This window comes from Ranitomeya variabilis, chromosome 1, assembly GCF_051348905.1.
Source record: "Ranitomeya variabilis isolate aRanVar5 chromosome 1, aRanVar5.hap1, whole genome shotgun sequence".
NCBI lineage: Eukaryota > Metazoa > Chordata > Amphibia > Anura > Dendrobatidae > Ranitomeya > Ranitomeya variabilis.
In genome coordinates, this window is record NC_135232.1 from 182,314,343 (window position 1) to 182,338,932 (window position 24,590).

Below are 24,590 nucleotides of genomic sequence, written 5' to 3' on the forward strand. Positions count from 1 at the left end.
CTTACCACTAGCTGTTCCATAATGGGACACCTCGTGTGCAACACTGGCAGCTGCGGATGGAGTGGTTGTGCGACTGCGGTCTGTGGACGAGCTCTCGCTTCTGCTGGAGGACGAGGAGGAGGGGTGGCGAATGCCTACAGCCAACTGTTTCCTAGACCGTGGGCTAGGCAGAACTGTCCCACTATGGCTGTCCCGTGTGGACCCTGCATCCACCACATTAACCCAGTGTGCCGTGATGGACACGTAACATCCCTGGCCATGCCTACTGGTCCATGCATCTATTGTGAGGTGCACCTTTCTACTGACTGATTGCCTGAGTGCATGGACAATGCGGTCTTTCACATGCTGGTGGAGGGCTGGGATGGCTTTCCTCGCAAAGAAGTGTCGACTGGGTAGGTCATAGCGTGGTACTACGTATGCCATCAGGGCTTTGAAAGCTTCACTTTCAACCAACCGGTAGGGCATCATCTCTAACGAGATTAGTCTGTCAATGTGGGCATTCAAACCCTGTGTACGCGGATGAGAGGATGAGTACTTCTTTTTCCTAACAAGAGTCTCTTGTAGGGTGAGCTGGACTGGAGAGCTGCATATGGTGGAACTAGCAGGGGTGGTGGTGGACATGGCAGACTGAGAGAGGGTTGGTGATGGTATTCTTGCTGTTGGCCTACATACAGTGTTTCCTGTTGTGGATTCTGTTTGCGGGCTCCCTCTGGTGGTTACTGCTGGTACTGGGTGACTTTGGTGGGTTGCGGCCTTTGGTTTCCATCTGTCCATCAGAGGCTGGGTGTTTCCTATTTTACCTGGCCTTTCTGTCATTTCCCTTGCCGGCTATCAATGTGTTCAGATGTGCTCTGTTTGGTTCCTGCCTACCTGCTCCCAGATCTTTCAGGATAAGCTAAGTGCTGATTTTCAGTTGTTTGGGTTTTTTTGTCCAGCTTGCTTAGAATGTCTCTTTGTTAGCTGGTTGCTCTAGTGGACTGAGGATCTCCCCATGTGCCATGAGTTGGCACATGGGTTCTTGTAATCTCAGGATTTTTTTTTTGATTAGGGTTTTTTGCTGACCGCTCAGTCCCCTTTTGTGTCATTCTGCTTTCTAGTCTTCAGCGGGCCTCTATTTGCTAAAGCTATATACATCATCTCTATGTGTGTGCCTTCCTCTCATTTCACCGTCAATACATGTGGGGGGCAACTATATCTTTGGGGTTAATTCCTCTGGAGGCAAGTGAGGTCTTTGTTTTCTCTGCAGTACTAGTTAGCTCTTAGGCTGGTGCGTGGCGTCTAGAACCAACGTAGGCACGCTCCCTGGCTATCTCTAGTTGCGTTTGTCAGGCGTAGGGCAGCGGTCAGCCCAGGTTCCATCACCCTAGAGCTCGTCCGATATTTATTATCTTTGCTTATCCTGTGCTATCCCTAGCCATTGGGGATTCATGACAGTATAGCCGGCCCACAAAGTGTTAATTGTTTGGGCTGAAGCAGGAGAAAAAGAAGTGTTCAAGGGAAATTTTTTTTTTTTTTTCCTTCAGAGTTTTGCTGCCTAGCCCTTAATTGCTGTCTAGCTGCTTCTTACCTCCTCTTAACCCTTGAATGGCTCTGATCTTAGCTGTTTATCATGGATGTCCAGAGTTTGGCTTCCAGCCTGAGTAATCTCGCGGCAAAGGTTCAAAACATACAGGATTTCGTTGTTCACACTCCCATGTCTGAACCTAGAATTCCTATTCCAGAGTTTTTTTCTGGAGATAGATCTACCTTCCTGAATTTCAGGAACAATTGTAAATTGTTTCTCTCTTTGAAATCTCGCTCCTCTGGAGACCCTGCTCAACAGGTCAAGATTGTTATATCGTTCCTACGGGGCGACCCTCAGAATTGGGCATTTGCATTGGCACCAGGGGATCCTGCATTGCTCAGTGTGGATGCGTTTTTTCTGGCATTGGGATTGCTCTATGAGGAACCTAACCTAGAGATTCAGGCTGAAAAGGCTTTATTAGCCCTCTCTCAGGGGCATGATGAAGCGGAAATATATTGTCAGAAATTTCGGAAATGGTCGGTGCTTACTCAGTGGAATGAGTGCGCCCTGGCTGCAAACTTCAGAAATGGTCTTTCTGAGGCCATTAAGGATATTATGGTGGGGTTCCCTGCGCCTACAGGTCTGAATGAGTCTATGGCTATGGCCATTCAGATTGATCGGCGTTTACGGGAGCGCAAACCCGTGCACCAGTTGGCGGTGTCTTCTGAACAGGCACCTGAGACTATGCAATGTGATAGAATTCAGTCCAGAAGTGAACGGCAAAATTATAGGCGGAAAAATGGTTTGTGTTTTTATTGTGGTGATTCAGCTCATGTTATATCAGCATGCTCTAAACGCACAAAAAGGGTTGATAAATCTTTTGCCATTGATACTCTGCAGTCTAAGTTCATTTTGTCTGTGACTCTGATTTTTTCACTGTCTTCCATTTCCGTCGATGCCTATGTGGATTCAGGCTCGGCCCTGAGTCTTATGGATTGGTCATTTGCTAAACGCTGCGGTTTTAGTCTAGAGCCTCTGGAAGTTCCTATTCCTCTGAAAGGAATTGATTCTACACCATTGGCTATGAATAAACCGCAGTATTGGACACAAGTGACCATGCGCATGACTCCCGTTCATCAGGAGGTGATTCACTTCCTTGTACTGTATAATTTACATGATGTACTAGTGCTTGGTCTGCCATGGTTACAAACTCATAATCCTGTCCTGGACTGGAAAACAATGTCTGTGCTAAGCTGGGGATGTCAGGGGGTTCATGATGATGCACCTCCGATTTCTATCGCTTCATCTACTCCTTCGGAGATCCCTGCGTTTTTGTCGGATTATAGGGATGTTTTTGAGGAGCCTAAGCTCAATTCGCTCCCTCCCCATAGAGAGTGTGACTGTGCTATAGAATTGATTCCTGGCAGTAAGTTCCCTAAGGGTCGTTTTTTTAATCTGTCACTGCCAGAGCATACTGCTATGCGGAATTATATTAAGGAGTCCTTGGAAAAGGGACATATTCGTCCATCTTTGTCCCCTCTGGGAGCAGGTTTTTTTTTCGTGGCAAAAAAAGATGGTTCCCTGAGGCCTTGTATAGATTATCGCCTTCTGAATAAGATTACAGTCAAATACCAGTATCCATTGCCATTATTTACTGATTTGTTTGCTCGCATTAAGGGGGCTAGGTGGTTCACTAAAATAGATCTTCGTGGTGCATATAATCTGGTGCGGATAAAACAGGGTGATGAGTGGAAAACCGCATTTAATACGCCTGAGGGCCATTTTGAGTATTTGGTAATGCCTTTTGGACTCTCCAATGCTCCGTCAGTCTTTCAGTCCTTTATGCACAATATTTTCCGTGAATATCTGGATAAGTTTATGATTGTGTATTTGGATGATATTTTGGTGTTTTCTGATGACTGGGAGTCTCATGTTCTACAGGTCAGGAAGGTGTTTCAGGTTTTGCGGGCCAATTCTCTGTTTGTGAAGGGCTCAAAGTGTCTCTTCGGAGTCCAGAAGATTTCTTTTTTGGGGTACATTTTTTCTCCTTCTACTATTGAGATGGATCCCGTTAAGGTTCAGGCTATTTGTGACTGGACACAACCTACATCTGTTAAGAGCCTTCAGAAGTTCTTGGGGTTTGCTAATTTTTATCGTCGGTTCATTGCTAATTTTTCCAGTATTGTTAAACCTTTGACTGATTTGACTAAAAAGGGTGCTGATGTTGCTGATTGGTCTCCTGCGGCCGTGGAGGCCTTTCGGGAACTTAAGCGCCGGTTTTCTTCTGCTCCTGTGTTGTGTCAACCAGATGTTTCACTTCCTTTCCAGGTGGAGGTTGATGCTTCCGAGATTGGAGCGGGGGCGGTTTTGTCACAGAGAAGTTCTAATGGCTCGGTGATGAAGCCATGTGCTTTCTTCTCTAGAAAATTCTCGCCCGCCGAGCGCAATTATGATGTGGGTAATCGGGAGCTTTTGGCCATGAAGTGGGCATTTGAGGAGTGGCGTCATTGGCTTGAGGGTGCTAAACATCGCGTGGTGGTCTTGACTGATCACAAGAATCTCATTTACCTTGAGTCTGCCAGGCGTTTGAATCCTAGACAGGCTCGTTGGTCGTTATTTTTTTCTCGTTTCAATTTCGTGGTTTCATACCTGCCAGGTTCAAAGAATGTGAAGGCAGATGCTCTTTCCAGGAGTTTTGTGCCTGACTCTCCTGGAGACACTGGGCCTGCTGGTATCCTTAGGGATGGGGTAATATTGTCCGCCGTATCCCCAGACTTGCGACGCGCATTGCAGGAGTTTCAGGTGGATAAACCGGATCGATGTCCACCAGAAAGACTGTTTGTTCCGGATGATTGGACCAGTAGAGTCATCTCCGAGGTCCATTCTTCTGTGTTGGCTGGTCATCCTGGAATATTTGGTACAAGAGACTTGGTGGCCAGGTCTTTTTGGTGGCCTTCCTTGTCTAGGGATGTGCGTACTTTTGTGCAGTCTTGTGAAGTGTGTGCTCGAGCTAAGCCTTGCTGTTCACGGGCTAGTGGGTTGTTGTTATCCTTGCCCATCCCGAAGAGGCCTTGGACGCACATTTCCATGGATTTTATTTCTGATCTCCCGGTTTCACAGAAAATGTCCGTTATCTGGGTTGTGTGTGACCGCTTTTCTAAGATGGTTCATTTGGTGCCCTTGCCTAAGTTGCCCTCCTCCTCTGAGTTGGTTCCTTTGTTTTTTCAGAACGTGGTTCGTTTGCATGGGATTCCGGAGAATATCGTTTCTGACAGGGGATCCCAGTTTGTGTCTAGATTTTGGCGGACGTTTTGTGCCAAGATGGGCATTGATTTGTCTTTCTCGTCTGCATTCCATCCTCAGACGAATGGCCAGACGGAGCGAACTAATCAGACCTTGGAAACTTATTTGAGGTGTTTTGTTTCTGCTGATCAGGATGACTGGGTTGCTTTTTTGCCACTGGCCGAATTTGCTCTTAATAATCGGGCTAGTTCGGCCACGTTGGTCTCTCCTTTTTTTTGTAATTCGGGGTTTCATCCTCGTTTTTCCTCTGGTCAGGTGGAGTCTTCGGATTGTCCTGGAGTGGACGTGGTGGTGGACAGGCTACATCACATTTGGAATCAGGTGGTGGACAATTTGAAGTTATCTCAGGAGAAGACTCAGCAGTTTGCTAATCGCCGTCGCCGCGTGGGTCCCCGACTTCTTGTTGGGGACTTGGTGTGGTTGTCTTCTCGTTTTGTCCCTATGAAGGTCTCTTCTCCTAAGTTCAAGCCTCGGTTCATCGGTCCTTATAGGATCTCGGAGATTCTTAACCCTGTATCCTTCCGTTTGGATCTCCCAGCATCGTTCGCTATTCATAATGTGTTCCATCGGTCGTTGTTGCGGAGGTATGAGGTGCCTGTTGTTCCTTCGGTCGAGCCTCCTGCTCCGGTGCTGGTGGAGGGAGAATTGGAGTATGTTGTTGAAAAGATCTTGGATTCTCGTGTTTCCAGACGCAAACTCCAGTATTTGGTTAAGTGGAAGGGTTATGGTCAGGAGGACAATTCCTGGGTGGTCGCCTCCGATGTTCATGCGACTGATTTGGTCCGCGCCTTCCATAGAGCTCACCCTGATCGCCCTGGGGGTTCTCGTGAGGGTTCGGTGACCCCTCCTCAAGGGGGGGGTACTGTTGTGGATTCTGTTTGCGGGCTCCCTCTGGTGGTTACTGCTGGTACTGGGTGACTTTGGTGGGTTGCGGCCTTTGGTTTCCATCTGTCCATCAGAGGCTGGGTGTTTCCTATTTTACCTGGCCTTTCTGTCATTTCCCTTGCCGGCTATCAATGTGTTCAGATGTGCTCTGTTTGGTTCCTGCCTACCTGCTCCCAGATCTTTCAGGATAAGCTAAGTGCTGATTTTCAGTTGTTTGTTTTTTTTTGTCCAGCTTGCTTAGAATGTCTCTTTGTTAGCTGGTTGCTCTAGTGGACTGAGGTTCTCCCCATGTGCCATGAGTTGGCACATGGGTTCTTGTAATCTCAGGATGGTTTTTTTGATTAGGGTTTTTTGCTGACCGCTCAGTCCCCTTTTGTGTCATTCTGCTTTCTAGTCTTCAGCGGGTCTCTATTTGCTAAAGCTATATACATCATCTCTATGTGTGTGCCTTCCTCTCATTTCACCGTCAATACATGTGGGGGGCAACTATATCTTTGGGGTTAATTCCTCTGGAGGCAAGTGAGGTCTTTGTTTTCTCTGCAGTACTAGTTAGCTCTTAGGCTGGTGCGTGGCGTCTAGAACCAACGTAGGCACGCTCCCTGGCTATCTCTAGTTGCGTTTGTCAGGCGTAGGGCAGCGGTCAGCCCAGGTTCCATCACCCTAGAGCTCGTCCGATATTTATTATCTTTGCTTATCCTGTGCTATCCCTAGCCATTGGGGATTCATGACAGTTTCCTACCAAGAACCTGCTGATTCCCTGACTGGTTCGGCCTTGCGACGATACCTCCACATTTGCTGCAGGTGGTGTCGTAACCGGTGGGCTTACAGTGAGGGAAGGAATGTAGCATTGATGACTAGCTTCATTGTGAGCGGGTGCAACAACGTTACGGGACGTTTGGTAGTTAGTCCAGGCTTGCAAGTGCATGGTGGTTAAATGTCTACGCATGCAACTTGTATTTAAGTTTTTGACATTCTGACCTCTGCTAAAGGTCCTTGAGCATTTCTTACAGATCACTTTGCACTGATCATTCGGATCTTGGTTAAAAAATTGCCAGACTGCACTCTTCCTACTATCGAATACCTTTTCAAGCATTGCACACTGTGCTACTTTAACCGGATGGCCACGCTGTCCTACAACTGTTTTTGGTTTGGACGCACGTTTTTGGCCAGATACGGGCCCGGCAGATGAAATCTGTTGCGATGTTGATGCCTGCTGCGGCTCCTCCTCCTCCGCTTCAGAGCTACTGCCAGCGGCACCCTGTTCCCCCAATGGTTGCCAATCGGGGTCAACAACTGGGTCATCTATCACCTCCTCTTCTATGTCCTGTGCACCTTCCTCTGTGTCACCGTGTAAGCCGGTGCTATAGCGTTCGGAACGGGGCACCATAGTCTCATCAGGGTCAGATTCTGGCTCAGTACACTGCGAGGGCAATGTTGTGATCTGAGTCAATGGAACAGCATAATAATCTAGCTGTGGCTGTGCATCTGTGCACTCCATGTCCGATTCATCTTGTAATGGGCTGTGAACTATTTCCCTTTCTAACCCTGGCACGGTATGTGTAAAGAGCTCCATGGAGTTAACTGTTGAGTCACCTGCCGCATCCTTCACTTTTGCTTTGGGTGAAGGACATAAGGAAGCGACTTGTTCATGATCGGGTGCATCCACTGATGACGCGCTGCTTTTAAATTTTGCACTTTCCGAAGAGGAGGCGAAAGAGCTAGAGGCAGAGTCAGCAAGGAAAGCCAAAACTTTTTCCTGCTGCTCCGGCTTTAAAAGCGGTTTTCCTACCCCCAGGAAAGGGAGCGTTCGAGGCCTTGTGTAGCCAGACGAAGATGCTGGCTCAACAACTCGAGACTTAGGTGCTATATTGCTTTTCCCACGACCAACTGATGCTCCACGACCACCACCACTACCATGATTACCAGCTGGCAATGACCGCCCACGGCCATGACCTCTTCCACCAGACTTCCTCATTTTTGGAAAAATGTAACCAAACTAACAACCGTTATATGGTACTGTAAAACCAGGTAGAAGGTGTACATAAACGTGTTGTGAATTTAAATTTCCATTAATAGGTGTCGTAAACTGCTGGAAAAATCAGGCCCACTGTATTACACTATACAGTTTCAGTGGCAGAAAGTGGCTTGCAGATATGCCACAAACAGGACTGACGCAGATGTACTTTGTGGCAGTATTAATCTCCCTTTTAATTTGTGGGAGACAGCCAAAAAAATCAGGCCCACTGTATTACACCACACAGTTTGAGTGGCAGAAAGTGGCTTGCAGATATGCCACAAACAGGACTGACACAGATGTACTTTGTGGCAGTATTAATCTCCCTTTTAATTTGTGGGAGACAGCAGAAAAAATCAGGCCCACTGTATTACACTACACAGTTTCAGTGACAGACAGTGGCTTGCAGATATGCCACAAACAGGACGGACGCAGATGTACTTTGTGGCAGAATTAATCTCCCTTTTAATTTGTGGGAGACAGCAGAAAAAATCAGGCCCACTGTATTACACTACACAGTTTCAGTGGCAGACAGTGGCTTGCAGATATGCCACAAACAGGACTGAGGCAGATGTACTTTGTGGCAGTATTAATCTCCCTTTTAATTTGTGGGAGACAGCAGAAAAAATCAGGCCCACTGTATTACACTACACAGTTTCAGTGGCAGACAGTGGCTTGCAGATATGCCACAAACAGGACTGACGCAGGTATACTTTGTGGCAGTATTAATCTCCCTTTTAATTTGTGGGAGACAGCCAAAAAAATCAGGCCCACTGTATTACACCACACAGTTTGAGTGGCAGAAAGTGGCTTGCAGATATGCCACAAACAGGACTGACGCAGATGTACTTTGTGGCAGTATTAATCTCCCTTTTAATTTGTGGGACACAGCCAAAAAAATCAGGCCCACTGTATTACACCACACAGTTTGAGTGGCAGAAAGTGGCTTGCAGATATGCCACAAACAGGACTGACACAGATGTACTTTGTGGCAGTATTAATCTCCCTTTTAATTTGTGGGAGACAGCAGAAAAAATCAGGCCCACTGTATTACACTACACAGTTTCAGTTACAGACAGTGGCTTGCAGATATGCCACAAACAGGACTGAGGCAGATGTACTTTGTGGCAGTATTAATCTCCCTTTTAATTTGTGGGAGACAGCAGAAAAAATCAGGCCCACTGTATTACACTACACAGTTTCAGTGGCAGACAGTGGCTGGCAGATATATTAAACCCTTAAGCCCCGAGGGTGGTTTGCACGTTAATGACCGGGCAAATTTTTACAATTCTGACCACTGTCCCTTTATGAGGTTATAACTCTGGAACGCTTCAACGGATCTTGGCGATTCTGACATTGTTTTCTCATGAGATATTGTACTTCATGTTAGTGGTAACATTTTTTCTATATAACTTGCGTTTATTTGTGAAAAAAAATGGAAATTTGGCGAAAATTTAGCAATTTTCCAACTTTGAATTTTTATGCCCTTAAATCACAGAGATATGTCACGCAAAATACTTAATAAGTAACATTTCCCACATGTCTACTTTACATCAGCACAATTTTGGAACCAAAATTTTTTTGTTAGGGAGTTATAAGGGTTAAAAGTTGACCAGAAATTTCTCATTTTTACAACACCATTTTTTTTAGGGACCACATCTCATTTGAAGTCATTTTGAGGGGTCTATATGATAGAAAATACCCAAGTGTGACACTATTCTAAAAACTGCACCCCTCAAGGTGCTCAAAACCAAATTCAAGAAGTTTATTAACCCTTCAGGTGTTTCACAGGAATTTTTGGAATGTTTAAATAAAAATGAACATTTAACTTTTTTTCACACAAAATTTATTTCAGATCCAATTTGTTTTATTTTACCAAGGGTAACAGGAGAAAATGGACCCCAAAAGATGTTGTACAATTTGTCCTGAGTACGGTGATACCCCATATGTGGGGGTAAACCACTGTTTGGGCGCATGGCAGAGCTCGGAAGGAAAGGAGCGCCATTTGACTTTTCAATGCAAAATTGACTGGAATTGAGATGGGACGCTGTTATGATCCTAGTGGCAAGGATCGCAAGTAGGACTAGCTAAGTAACTAAACCGACTACAAACTCTGGGGAAGTGGTAACTGAATTGACCGCAACCTGATCCTATCCGCAAACAACTATAGGCAGCCGTGGAACGTTACCTGAAAATCCTAGACGTCTCTTCACGGCCTGAGAAACTGACTATTCCTAGAGGGAACGAAAGTACTCACTTGCCTCAGTGAAATGACCCCAAAGATATAGAATAGCCCCCCACAAATATTAACGGTGAGTTAAGGGGAAAGCACAAACGCAGAGATGAAATTAGATTTAGCAAATGAGGCCCGCTAACACTAGAAAGCAGAAAATAGAAAAAGAACTGTGCGGTCAATTAAAAACCCTATTCAAAATATCCACGCAGAGATCGCTCGAGCCCCCGCACCAACTAACGGTGCGGGGGAAGCAACTCTGTACCCCAGAGCAAACCAGCAGAAGAAATCACATATTAGCAAGCTGGACTAAACTCATCATACACAGAAATCATATTGCAGACTGATGAGCAAAAAATAATTAAACAGAACTTAGCTTCTCCTGAAGAGACTGAAACCGAAGATAATCAGGAGTAATCAGAATAGCACTGAGTACATTGACAGCCGGCAACAAGTGGAAGTGAAACAGAGCTAAATAGGAAACTCCCAAGTGAATAACGAGGCAGCTGATCAGCCACAGACCCGCAGGATAACAAACAAAGCCACCAGGGGGAGCCCAAAACAAAAGTCACACAATACCACCTGTGACCACAAGAGGGAGCCTGAAAACAGAGTTCACAACAGTACCCCCCCCTTGAGGAGGGGTCACCGAACCCTCATCAAAACCCCCAGGGTGATCAGGGTGAGCCACATGGAAGGCACGAACCAAATCGGCCGCATGAACATCAGAGGCGACAACCCAGGAATTATCCTCCTGACCATAGCCCTTCCATTTAACCAAATACTGAAGCCTCCGTCTAGAAATACGAGAATCCAAGATCTTCTCCACCACATATTCCAATTCTCCCTCAACCAGCACAGGGGCAGGAGGCTCAACCGGAGGACCCACAGGCACCACATACCTCCGCAACAACGACCGATGAAACACATTATGAATAGCAAACGATGCTGGGAGGTCCAAACGAAATGACACAGGGTTAAGGACTTCCAAAATCTTATAAGGACCGATAAACCGAGGCTTGAACTTAGGAGAGGAGACCTTCATAGGAACAAAGCGAGAAGACAACCACACCAAGTCCCCAACGCGAAGTCGGGGACCCACACAGCGACGGCGGTTGGCAAAGCGCTGAGCCTTCTCTTGTGACAGCTTCAAATTGTCCACAACATGATTCTAAATCTGATGCAACCTATCCACCACAACATCCACTCCAGGACAGTCAGAAGGCTCCACCTGACCCTAGGAAAAACGAGGATGAAACCCCGAATTACAAAAAAAAGGAGAAACCAAAGTAGCAGAACTAGCCCGATTATTAAGGGCAAACTCGGCCAACGGCAAAAAAGTCACCCAGTCGTCCTGATCAGCAGAAACAAAACATCTCAAATAGGTTTCCAAGGTCTGATTATTTCGTTCGGTTTGGCCATTCGTCTGAGGATGGAAGGCCGACGAAAAAGACAAATCAATGCCCATCTTAGCGCAAAAGGTCCGCCAAAATCTAGACACAAACTGGGATCCTCTGTCGGAAACAATATTTTCAGGGATCCCATGCAAACGAACCAAATTTTGAAAAAACAGCGGAACCAACTCGGAGGAGGAAGGCAACTTAGGCAAGGGCACCAAATGGACCATCTTAGAAAAACGATCACACACCACCCAGATGACAGACATTCTCTGAGAGACAGGGAGATCTGAAATAAAATCCATGGAAATGTGCGTCTAAGGCCTCTTCGGGACAGGCAAAGGTAACAGCAAACCACTGGCACGAGAACAGCAAGGCTTCGCCCGAGCACAAATTCCACAAGACTGCACAAAGGAACGCACATCCCGTGACAAGGAAGGCCACCAAAAGGACCTGGCCACCAAATCTCTGGTACCAAATATTCCAGGATGGCCCGCCAACACCGAAGAATGAACCTCGGAAATAACTCTGCTGGTCCATCTATCCGGGACAAACAGTCTCTCCGGTGGACAACGGTCAGGTCTATCCGCCTGAAACTCCTGCAGCACTCGTCGCAAATCTGGGGAGATGGCAGACAAAATCACCCCTTCTCTGAGAATACCAGCCGGCTCTCAATCTCCAGGAGAGTCAGGCACAAAACTCCTAGAAAGAGCATCAGCCTTTACATTCTTCGAACCAGGCAGGTACGAGACCACGAAATCAAAATGAGAGAAAAACAACGACCAACGAGCCTGTCTAGGATTCAGCCGCTTGGCCGACTCGAGATAAATCAGATTCTTGTGATCAGTCAAGACCACCACACGATGCTTAGCTCCCTCGAGCCAATGTCGCCACTCCTCAAATGCCCACTTCATAGCCAACAACTCCCGATTACCGACATCATAATTTCGCTCGGCAGGCGAAAACTTTCTTGAAAAGAAAGCACATGGCTTCATCACAGAGCCATCGGCGCTTCTCTGCGACAAAACAGCCCCCGCTCCAATCTCGGAAGCATCAACCTCGACCTGGAAAGGAAGAGAGACATCTGGCTGACATAAGACCGGAGCTGAAGAAAACCGGCGCTTCAGCTCCCGAAAGGCCTCCACAGCCGCAGGAGACCAGTTAGTAACATCAGAACCTTTCTTGGTCAAATCCGTCAAAGGCTTAACAACTCCAGAAAAATTAGCGATGAAGCGACGGTAAAAATTAGCAAAACCCAAGAACTTCTGAAGACTCTTAACAGATGTAGGCTGCGTCCAGTCATGAATAGCCTGAACCTTGACTGGGTCCATCTCAATAGTAGAAGGAGAAAAAATGAAACCCAAAAAAGAAACCTTCTGGACTCCAAAAAGACATTTTGAGCCCTTCACAAATAAAGCATTGGCACGCAGGACCTGAAACACCATCCTGACCTGCTTAACATGGGACTCCCAATCATCAGAAAAAACCAGAATATCATCCAGATACACAATCATAAATTTATCCAGATATTCGCGGAAGATGTCGTGCATAAAAGACTGAAAGACAGAAGGAGCGTTAGAAAGTCCAAAAGGCATCACCAAGTACTCAAAATGGCCTTCGGGCGTATTAAATGCAGTTTTCCATTCATCACCCTGCTTAATACGCACAAGGTTATACGCACCACGAAGATCTATCTTGGTGAACCAACTAGACCCCTTAATGCGAGCAAACAGATCAGATAACAATGGCAAAGGATACTGAAATTTGACCGTGATTTTATTTAGAAGGCGATAATCAATACAAGGTCTCAGAGAACCATCCTTCTTAGCCACAAAAAAGAACCCCGCACCAAGAGGGGAGGAGGAGGGGCGAATAAGTCCTTTCTCCAAAGACTCCTTTATATAACTCCGCATGGCAGCATGCTCCGGCACTGACAAATTGAAAAGTCGTCCCTTAGGAAACTTACTACCAGGAATCAAATTTATAGCACAATCACAATCCCTATGAGGAGGTAGAGAACTGAGTTTGGGCTCATCAAATACATCCTGGTAGTCTGACAAAAACGCAGGGACTTCAGAAGGAGTGGATGAAGCAATTGACACCACAGGAGCGTCGCCATGAATTCCCTGACAACCCCAACTTGACACAGACATTGCTTTCCAATCCAGGACTGGATTATGAGTCTGCAACCATGGCAGACCCAACACGACAACATCATGCAAATTATGCAGCACAAGAAAGCGAATCACCTCCTGATGAACAGGAGTCATGCACATGGTCACTTGTGTCCAGTACTGAGGTTTATTCGTCGCCAATGGCGTAGCATCAATTCCCCTTAGTGGAATAGGGAATTTTAAAGGCTCCAAAACAAAACCACAGCACCTGGCAAATGACAAGTCCATCAGACTCAGGGCAGCACCTGAATCTACAAAAGCCATAACCGGGTAAGATGACAAGGAACAAATCAGGGTAACAGACAAAATGAACTTAGGCTGTAAAGTACCAATGGTGACAGATTTATCAACATTTTTTTTGCGCTTAGAGCATGCTGAGATAACATGAGCTGAGTCACCACAGTAAAAGCACAACCCATTTTGCCGTCTATAATTTTGCCGTTCACTTCTGGTCAGAATTCTATCACATTGCATAGACTCAGGTGTCTGTTCAGAAGACACCGCCAAATAGTGCGCAGGTTTGCGCTCCCGCAAACGCCGATCAATCTGAATGGCCAGAGTCATTGACTCATTCAGACCTGCAGGCGTAGGGAACCCCACCATGACATTCCTAATGGCCTCAGAAAGACCTTTTCTGAAATTTGCAGCCAGGGCACACTCATTCCACTGAGTAAGCACCGACCATTTCCGAAATTTCTGGCAGTACACCTCTGCTTCATCTTGCCCCTGAGAGAGGGCCAACAATGCTTTTTTCAGCCTGGTTCTCAAGATTAGGTTCCTCATAGAGCAATCCAAGGGCCAGAAAAAACGCATCAACACTGAGCAATGCCGGATCCCCTGGCGCCAATGCGAAGGCCCAATCTTGAGGGTCACCACGCAAGAAAGAAATTATAATTTTAACTTGCTGAACGGAATCACCAGAGGAACGAGGTTTCAAAGAAAGAAACAATTTACAATTGTTCTTAAAATTCAGGAACCTAGATCTATCTCCAGAAAACAACTCCGGAATAGGTATTCTAGGCTCTGACATAGGACTGTGAACAACAAAATCCTGAATACTTTGTACCCTTGCAGCAAGATGATCTACCCTGGAGGCCAAACTCTGAATATCCATATCAGCAGCTGAGTTCAGAGCCACACCAAGATTAAGAGGAGGAGAGAAGCTAGACACACAGCAGCTAGACACATGGCAAAAAAAAAAAAAAAAAATTCTCAAGGCTTCTTTTCTCCTGCTTCTGCCATGCAATTAACACTTTACTGGCCGGCTGTACTGTTATGATCCTAGTGGCAAGGATCGCAAGTAGGACTAGCTAAGTAACTAAACCGACTACAAACTCTGGGGAAGTGGTAACTGAATTGACCGCAACCTGATCCTATCCGCAAACAACTATAGGCAGCCGTGGAACGTTACCTGAAAATCCTAGATGTCTCTTCACGGCCTGAGAAACTGACTATTCCTAGAGGGAACGAAAGTCCTCACTTGCCTCAGTGAAATGACCCCAAAGATATAGAATAGCCCCCCACAAATATTAACGGTGAGTTAAGGGGAAAGCACAAATGCAGAGATGAAATTAGATTTAGCAAATGAGGCCCGCTAACACTAGAAAGCAGAAAATAGAAAGGGAACTGTGCGGTCAATTAAAAACCCTATTCAAAATATCCACGCAGAGATCGCTCGAGCCCCCGCACCAACTAACGGTGCGGGGGAAGCAACTCTGTACCCCAGAGCAAACCAGCAGAAGAAATCACATATTAGCAAGCTGGACTAAACTCATCATACACAGAAATCATATTGCAGACTGATGAGCAAAAAATAATTAAACAGAACTTAGCTTCTCCTGAAGAGACTGAAACCGAAGATAATCAGGAGTAATCAGAATAGCACTGAGTACATTGACAGCCGGCAACGAGTGGAAGTGAAACAGCGCTAAATAGGAAACTCCCAAGTGAATAACGAGGCAGCTGATCAGCCACAGACCCGCAGGATAACAAACAAAGCCACCAGGGGGAGCCCAAAACAAAAGTCACACAATACCACCTGTGACCACAAGAGGGAGCCTGAAAACAGAGTTCACAACAGGACGCCATGTTGTGTTTGGATAGCCCCTGATGTGCCTAAACATTGAAACCCCCCAAAAGTGACACCATTTTGGAAAGAAGACCCCCTAAGGAACTTATCTAGATGTGTGGTGAGCACTTAGACCCACCAAGTGCTTCACACAAGTTTATAATGCAGAGCCGTAAAAATAAAAAATCATATTTTTTCTCAAAAATAATCTTTTCGCCCCCAATTATTTATTTTCCCAAGGGTAAGAGAAGAAATTGGACCCTAAAAATTGTTGTGCAATTTGTCCTGAGTACGCTGATACCCCATATGTGGGTGTAAACCATTGTTTGGGTGCATGGCAGAGCTCAGAAGGGAAGGAGCGCCATTTGACTTTTCAATGTAAAATTGACTGGAATTGAGATGGGACGCCATGTTGCGTTTGGAGAGCCCCTGATGTGCCTAAACATTGAAACCCCCCACAAGTGACACCATTTTGGAAAGTAGACCCCCTGAGGAACTTATCTAGATGTGTGGTGAGCACTTTGACCCAACAAGTGCTTCACAGAAGTTTATAGTGCAGAGCCGTAAAAATAAAAAATCATATTTTTTCACAAAAATGATCTTTTCGCCCCAAATTTTTTATTTTCCCAAGGGTAAGAGAAGAAATTAGATGACGAAATTGTTGTGCAATTTGTCCTGAGTATGACGATACCCCATATGTGGGGGTAAACCACTGTTTGGGTGCATAGCAGAGCTCAGAATGGAAAGGAGCGCCATTTTACTTTTCAATGCAAAATCGACTGGAATTAAGATGGGATGCCATGTTGCTTTTGGAGAGCCCCTGATGTGCCTAAACATTAAAACCCCCCACAAGTGACACCATTTTGGAAAGTAGACCCCCTAAGGAACTTATCTAGATGTGTTTTGAGAGCTTTGAACCCCCAAGTGTTTCACTACAGTTTATAACGCAGAGCCGTGGAAATAAAAATTCTTTTTTTTTCACAAAAATGATTTTTAGCCCCCAGTTTTGCATTTTCACAAGGGTAACAGGATAAATTGGACCCCAAAAGCTGTTGTCCAAATTGTCCTGAGTACGCTGATACCCCATATGTAGGGGGGAACCACTGTTTGGGTGCATGGCAGAGCTCGGAAGGGAAGGAGTGCCATTTGGAAAGCAGACTTAGATGGATTGGTCTGCTGGCGTCACACTGCATTTGCAGAGCCCCTGATGTACCCAAACAGTAGAAACCATCCACAAGTGACCCCATGTTGGAAACTAGACCTCCCAAGGAACTTATCTAGATGTGTTGTGAGAACTTTGAACCCCCAAGTGTTTCACTACAGTTTATAACGCAGAGCCGTGAAAATAAAAATTCTTTTTTTTTCACAAAAATTATTTTTTAGCCCCCAGTTTTGTATTTTCACAATGGTAACAGGATGAATTGGATCCCAAAAGTTGTTGTCCAATTTGTCCTTAGTACGCTGATACCCAATATGTGGGGAGGAACCACTGTTTGGGCGCATGGCAGAGCTCGGAAGGGAAGGAGCGCCATTTGGAATGCAGACAGATGGATTGGTCTGCAGGCATCACGTTGCATTTGCAGAGCCCCTAATGTACCCAAACAGTAGAAACCCCCCCACCCTAACCCTAACTTTAGCCACAACCCTAACCCTAACTTTAGCCGCAACCCTAACCCTAACTTTAGCCCCAACCCTAACCCTAACTTTAGCCCCAACCCTAACCCTAACTTTAGCTCCAACCCTAACCCTAACCCTAACCCTAGCCCTAACCCTAACCCTAACCCTAGCCCTAACCCTAGCCCTAACCCTAACCCTAATGGAAATAAATAATTTTTTTTAATTTTTTTATTTTTCCCTAACTAAGGGGGTGATGAAGGGGGGTTTGATTTACTTTTATAGCATTTTTTATATCGGATTTTTATGATTGGCAGCTGTCACACACTAAAAGACGCTTTTTATAGCAAAAAAGTTTTTGCGTCTCCACATTTTGAGACCTATAATTTTTCCATATTTTGGTCAACAGAGTCATGTGAGGTCTTGTTTTTTGCAGGACGAGTTGACATTTTTATTGGTAACATTTTCGGACACGTGACAGTTTTTTATCACTTTTTATTCCGATTTTTGTTAGGCAGAATGACCAAAAACCAGCTATTCATGAATTTCTTTTGGGGGAGGCGTTTATACCGTTCCACGTTTGGTAAAATTGATAAAGCAGTTTTATTCTTCGGGTCAGTAAAATTACAGCGATACCTCATTTATATCTTTTTTTATGTTTTGGCGCTTTTATACGATAAAAGCTATTTTATAGAAAAAATAATGATTTTGGCATCGCTTTATTCTGAGGACTATAACTTTTTTATTTTTTTGCTTATGATGCTGTATGGCAGCTCGTTTTTTGCGGGACAAGATGTCGTTTTCAGCGGTTCTATGGTTATTTATATCCGTCTCTTTGATCGCGTGTTATTCCACTTTTTGTTTGGCGGTATGATAATAAAGCGTTGTTTTTTGGCTCGTTTTTTTTTTTTTCTTACGGTGTTCACTGAAGGGGTTAACTAGTGGGACAGTTTTATAGGATGGGTCGATACGGACGCGGCGATACTAAATATGTGTACTTTTATTGTTTTTGTTTTATTTTTTAGATAAAGAAATGTATTTATGGGAATAATATATATATATTTTCTTTATTTAGGAATTTTTTTTTTTTTTACACATGTGGAAATTTTTTTTTTTTTTACTTTGTCCCAGGGGGGAACATCACAGATCGCTGATCTGACAGTTTGCACAGCACTCTGTCAGATCGGCGATCTGACATACAGCAGTGCAGGCTTACCAGAGCCTGGTCTGCACCCGGAAGTACTCCATGCAGGACCCGGATGCAGCCCCGTGGCCATTTTGGATCCGGGGACTGCAGGGAGGAGATGCTCGGTGCAAGGTGAGTAAATCACCTTGTACCGATCGTCTCAGGGAAGCACGCAGGGAGCCCCCTCCCTGCGCGATGCTTCCCTGTACCGCCGGTACACTGCGATCATGTTTGATCGCAGTGTGCCGGGGGTTAATGTGCCGGGGGCGGTCCGTGACCACTCCTGGCACATAGTGCCGGATGTCAGCTGCGATAGTCAGCTGACACCCGGCCGCGATCGGCCGCGCTCCCCCCGTGAGCGCGGCCGATCGTATATGACGTACTATCCTGTCACTGGAAATTAAGTCCCAGGTCACCTTGACGGGATAGTACGTCATATGGGATTAAGGGGTTAAAAAAAAAAGGGACTGCACTACTATAACAATCTCCCTACAATGATGTCAGTCAGGACAAGTATGGCAGCCAGCAATAAAAAGGACTGCTGCACACAAAAGTGTGGACAAATAAACAAGATAACTGTGCATAAAGGAAAGAGCAGCAGTATTTTTGCTTTTAAAAAAGCAGTTGGTTTGCACAGCGGCGTACACACAGCAATGCAGCTTTCAGGGAACCTTACAAGGTACAGAGCTGATGCACAGAAATCTAGCCTCCACTGTCCCTGCAAACAAAGTTGGTGTTGGACAGTGGAAATCGCTACAGCACAAGCGGTTTTGGGGTTAATATTTCCTCCCTAACAATATCCCTGCTTCTGACGAAGTGGCAGCAACCTCTCCCTATGCTACGATCGGCAGAAGTAAGATGGCGGTCGGCGTGCACGCCCCTTTATAGCCCCTGTGACGCCGCAGAAAGCAAGCCAATCAGTGTAATGCCCTTCTCTAAGATGGTGGGGACTGAGACCTATGTCATCACGCTGCCCACACTCTGCATGCACCTTCATTGGCTGAGAAATGGCACTGAACGCGTCATATGAAACGCGACTTTGGTGCGAAGATCGTTGACCACGTGGCCGATCCCACACTGTGGGAAACCCGACTTTGCCGAAAGTCGGCGACTTATGAAATTGACCGATCCGTTTCGCTCAACCCTAGTGGTGAGGAGGCAGCGAGGTCAGTGCAGGCTGTAAGCTTTCCTGAAGAGGTGGGTTTTCAGGTTCCGTCTGAAGGATCCGAATATGGTTAATAGTTGGACGTGTTGGGGCAAAGAATTCCAGAGGATGAAAGACATAATGAGATCGGATTTAGATTGTCTGCCCAAATGGGGAAAGGGATGGTAATTTCTGTATAGAGCTGTGGCGTATGATGGTCCTATATAAGCATACATAATAAATAAAGAAATAAAGTTATATAAATGGAAGATTTAGGCACAGGTACTGAGGCCCAGGAGCTTCAAATTCTGCCTCTATATTTAACTATACACAACTGTAGTTTGTTTATTATTTTGTGCCAGTTTTGATATTATGCACCCCAATTGACAGCCCATCTGTTAATGCAAATCTGGTTGCATTTACCAAATTATGAGCATCAGAAAACTTAAAAAGAATTTGTCACTTATATCATGCTCTTCGATCTGCAGATAAAATGCTTTAAAAATAGAAAACTGACAGCTATTTAAGCATGTACGTATGTATGGGAGTCTTAGCCCAAAGTGAGCAGTGATTTCAATGAATAAGTTACAAGTTGCACTTAAGTAGAAAAGACAGCAGGTTTACTGTGATAAATCTGCTGTAACACTTTATACTAGTGTAGTAAGGAATATCTAGTTATTTTTCAGCGATGGTACAAAGCTGCCAGCAGCTTGACATTGAGAAATGTTTTGCTAAATTGGAACAAGAACATTATATTATGACATTTTTTGAAATGCTGCTTTAATGGAAAAACACCATTTATTTCAGTGTATGTAAGCAAACATGTCTAATAGAAAGCCAAGGACTTCTCTTAATGTGTACCTACTGTTACATTTTCTTTCAACCAGTAAAATTCAATAAATGGAACACTTTCTAAATATATCAGTTAAGGTTATAGTAACCAGATTCTTTACTAATGATCACCATTGTTGTATACCCCATACACCTGTAAGTCTTGGTAGCCTGCATCAACCACAAGACTAACACATTTATATTTAGCTCTCTTGCATTGAAAATTCTTGGTTATGTTCAGACTAAAATCTAACCTTACCTAGTTCTGAAACACAGACAATGGGCCTGTTACATTTATTAGTGCAGGTAAAAGATTTAATTGATTAGTTCAGGAGTATTTTGTTGTTGTATATGTTAGAGTATACAATAGCTGCAGGCTTATGCTTTGGAAGGGCTATCTTTGGCAGACAGCAAATGGTGCAGTATTCTAGACTCTATTCTATGACCTATATATAATATAAATTAGCTGGGTACAAATCCAAGAGATTAATAATATATAGCGATTGGATAAAACGTAACCTTTATTAGGTCTGAGTATTAAAATGAATAAATATACCAAAATCAAAAAAGGAAAAAGGAAGGGAAACCCTAGTGCCCATGTGACCCTACCCAACACAGATGGGGAAAACAAACCAACAAACCAGAAAAAACACACAACACAAATACCTGACAGCACCTATGCAGCTAGCCAAGATATGAACAACTATTGTGTAGTTGTCATAATGACCTATGTTACACTAGCTGTATGTGTATGGCTTAGCATAATCAAAGGAAATATATCCTGATATGTAGTACCAATTCCTCGATGTACTGATCAGAAAAAATTAGTTCCAAAGGTCAATTAGTCACACTATAACTGTCCTGTTTTGGCCTACACCCGGAACATATATGTTGGACCAAGGAGCAATGTCTGCTATTCAAATCATGATTGAAACTGAGTACATACTGGATATATGAAACTGTATACAAGCGGTACTATAATCAATCAGTGCCATATGAAGCTGTCAGTAATATTTAGCAGCATTTAAGAGGCATATATCACAAACTACCTAGAACCATCGTTATAACCAAACACAATCGGGACCCTGCAGCCCCATGATCTATTCATGAGCATCCCCCTAGTGTATGCTGGTATGGTACCGGTATTTGTCAATAAGCAACCTATACAAGGTCAAGCACCATCATGTGCCAATATATAAACCAACTTAATGGAATGATCTCACCCGGATGTTGAAGAGAAACCTCCTGTCTCTCATCGGGTAAGAATGCCTCTACTGCACCTGGCAGTTGGTTTGTTTTCCCCATCTGTGTTGGGTAGGGTCACATGGGCACTAGGGTTTCCCTTCCTTTTTCCTTTTTTGATTTTGGTATATTTATTCATTTTAATACTCAGACCTAATAAAGGTTACGTTTTATCCAATCGCTATATATTATTTCTATTCTATGACCTCTCTGCTTTGTTGTGTCTTGATCTTCCCGATAATCTCCATCATGTAATTATGATGATGATGGTTGACGTACGTCTATAGTAAAACAGTTCATTATTGCACACTGTCTAAGTGCTGTTGATTCTGCTGAAATCTGCAACAGATTATGGGCCCAATCACCGGGATATAGAAAGGGCACAACACAAATTGTTAAGCAGACTGATACAAGGAATCTTCCAGAGCTTCTTATCTTCTGAATACAAGAAAAAAATCTCAATATATACATACCGTATAAAGGAGAGAAGGCAAAATGGCAAACTGCTCAGAGTTTAAAGGGGTTATCTGGGGCCTTTTATTTTTTCATCATGGGGCTAAGACCTGATAACCTGATAACTACCTGTCTGTTCTGTCTGCCACCAGCTCAGAACGGCCAAAGATTGCTCCTGCTGGCAATTCTGCTGCTTCATGTCATCAGAGCAGCTCTTCCTGTTCTGTGCTGCTCTTTCGATGGGACGTGACTGTTGACAACATGCTGGTTAACAGTCAACTCCCAGCAGTTAGGCAACTGGGAATCAGCTGTCAATCTGCAACATTGTTTAGCCAAGGACTGTCTTGTAGAGCATATTATAATAGCGCCAATAATATTTTGAAATCAATTAGTTTTCCACATTCACATTCATTAAAGCAAACTAAGATCTGTAAGGTAGTGTGGAATTATATCCAAAAGTAAGGTATATTAAGACGTTGCATGACATATTAATACTGTTATTAAGTTTTGTTTTCTAAAGTGGTTGTGGTTGTCAATTTAGTGAATGGATAGCTACTTTTGGTATTTCCAGGATTGTCTATGATGAGAGAACCCCATTAAAATGGACAACTCATTTAATTGCTCAAACTTGCAAATAGCATCAGTGCTTTATGGGAAATATACTACTAGTATTTATGGGAACCTGTCACCATTTTTTGGTTTATAAATCCTGCCCATCACAATTAAGACTATAAGAATGGGTTCATACAACTTCTCTAGCCTCAGATGTGTCCCTGCATACCTCAGAAAAAGTGTTTATTAAAAGTTCCGTTTAACACTGGGAAAAAATACTTTTTAAAATGCATACACCTACAGTTGAAACTAGAAGCTTACATATTACTATATAAAAGTAAGTAAGTAATAAAAATGCCTTAAAACATTCTCTCTCTCATTATTCTGGCATTTGGCAAATATTATATATTAATTGACTTAAACGAGAAAGATTTATTCTGATTTGAGAAAAACATGCATATGTGTCTTTTTATATAGTGTATGTAAACTTCTAGTTTCAACTGCATATTCGCAAAAGCCCTAAAAGCCATGTTTATGTTATTGTAGTCATGCTTTATGACCCAACAGGGGTCGGTCCAGCGGGTGGCACAACACACACAACAGGATGGAAAAAGGGAGAGGGAAAATCTAACAATAGGGAACGAGGGATGGGGCAACTCCTAAACAACAAACTGTGCCTATTCCCAAGCTCTCCTAAGTCATTATGCTGGTCCTTTTCTCCGCCACCATCACATGCCTAGTCCCTAGCTGTCACCTCACTATACCATGGCTAGTGCACTGGCCAGCATGGAGGATAACCTCACCACTACAGATGGTATCAACACAGGGGGTAGTGACAAGCACGAGACAGACAAGGAAAAGAAAAGCTAAAAACTTAGCTCAAGCTTCTGCTGCAAGCTCCACCCAGCTGAAGATACGGAATCAGGACCTCAGGCAGCTGAAACACTGCTGACATTAGTGAGAGCTCCCAACTCCTAGGCTGGTCTAGGAGACAAACTCTATTACTAACAGTAAGCTGATGCATCATGTGACTATTTAAAGGCTGGTGGGAGTGATCACCACCCACATCAGCTGACCAGCAACACAGCAGTAGCCAGCATGGAAACTGACATTAACCCTTGCTGGCCCAAAAGCAAAAACCAGGTATAAACTAAAGCAAAGCCAGAGCTGTCATGACTCCAAAAATTAGTTGTGACATCATGTATCTAGAGCAGCCCACCCTAGTAAAAAAGTTAACCAATCCTAATTTGGAGTTGAATAGTACCACCTAATGGTAAGACAGGAGCCTATTGACAAAGAGTTAAACCTTTTGCTATGAAACTAGACACTGTTATTATGTTAAGCAATGAAGACATATTGAAAAAGCAATATTTTCTTTAATTTGTTACGTCAGGCGCAAGATAAAACCTTTATAAAGTAATTTATTTCATGCACCATGCAGAACACATTACTCTAATGCATAATGACAAAAATCATAAAACACTGTTTGGTTTATTGAATATTTTTTTTCACGGAAGAAAACATTTTCTGCTAGATTATTTCACAAAGAAATAAACCAATTACATTTTGCAAATGCGCATTTTCCTAGATCTTTGTCACTGTCGCTAGAGTTTTTTCTGTTGTTAGGTCTAAGGCTTCATATTCAATCATGTTAACAGGTTCAGAGTTTATTAATTTTTTCCAAAATTAAATAGATGAGGAACCAGTCAGCTCTGGGCCAATAATAAAAGAACACCATAACGCCACATTAATCAAGTTCTATGTTTGACAGAAATATAATCATGATTTTCAGGGAAAATACAGATGAGAAAGAAATATAAGATATTATATTGAACACATTTTCTTTCCTAATTATGCTACTGAAATGAAACTTACTTGAATCCTAATATGATAGACATTAATTGAAACTTAACTCTTTCTTGACATCCACCGTACATGTAGGTGCAATTTAGGAGTGGGTGTATGGAGCTGGCTCAAATGTTAAGCTCCC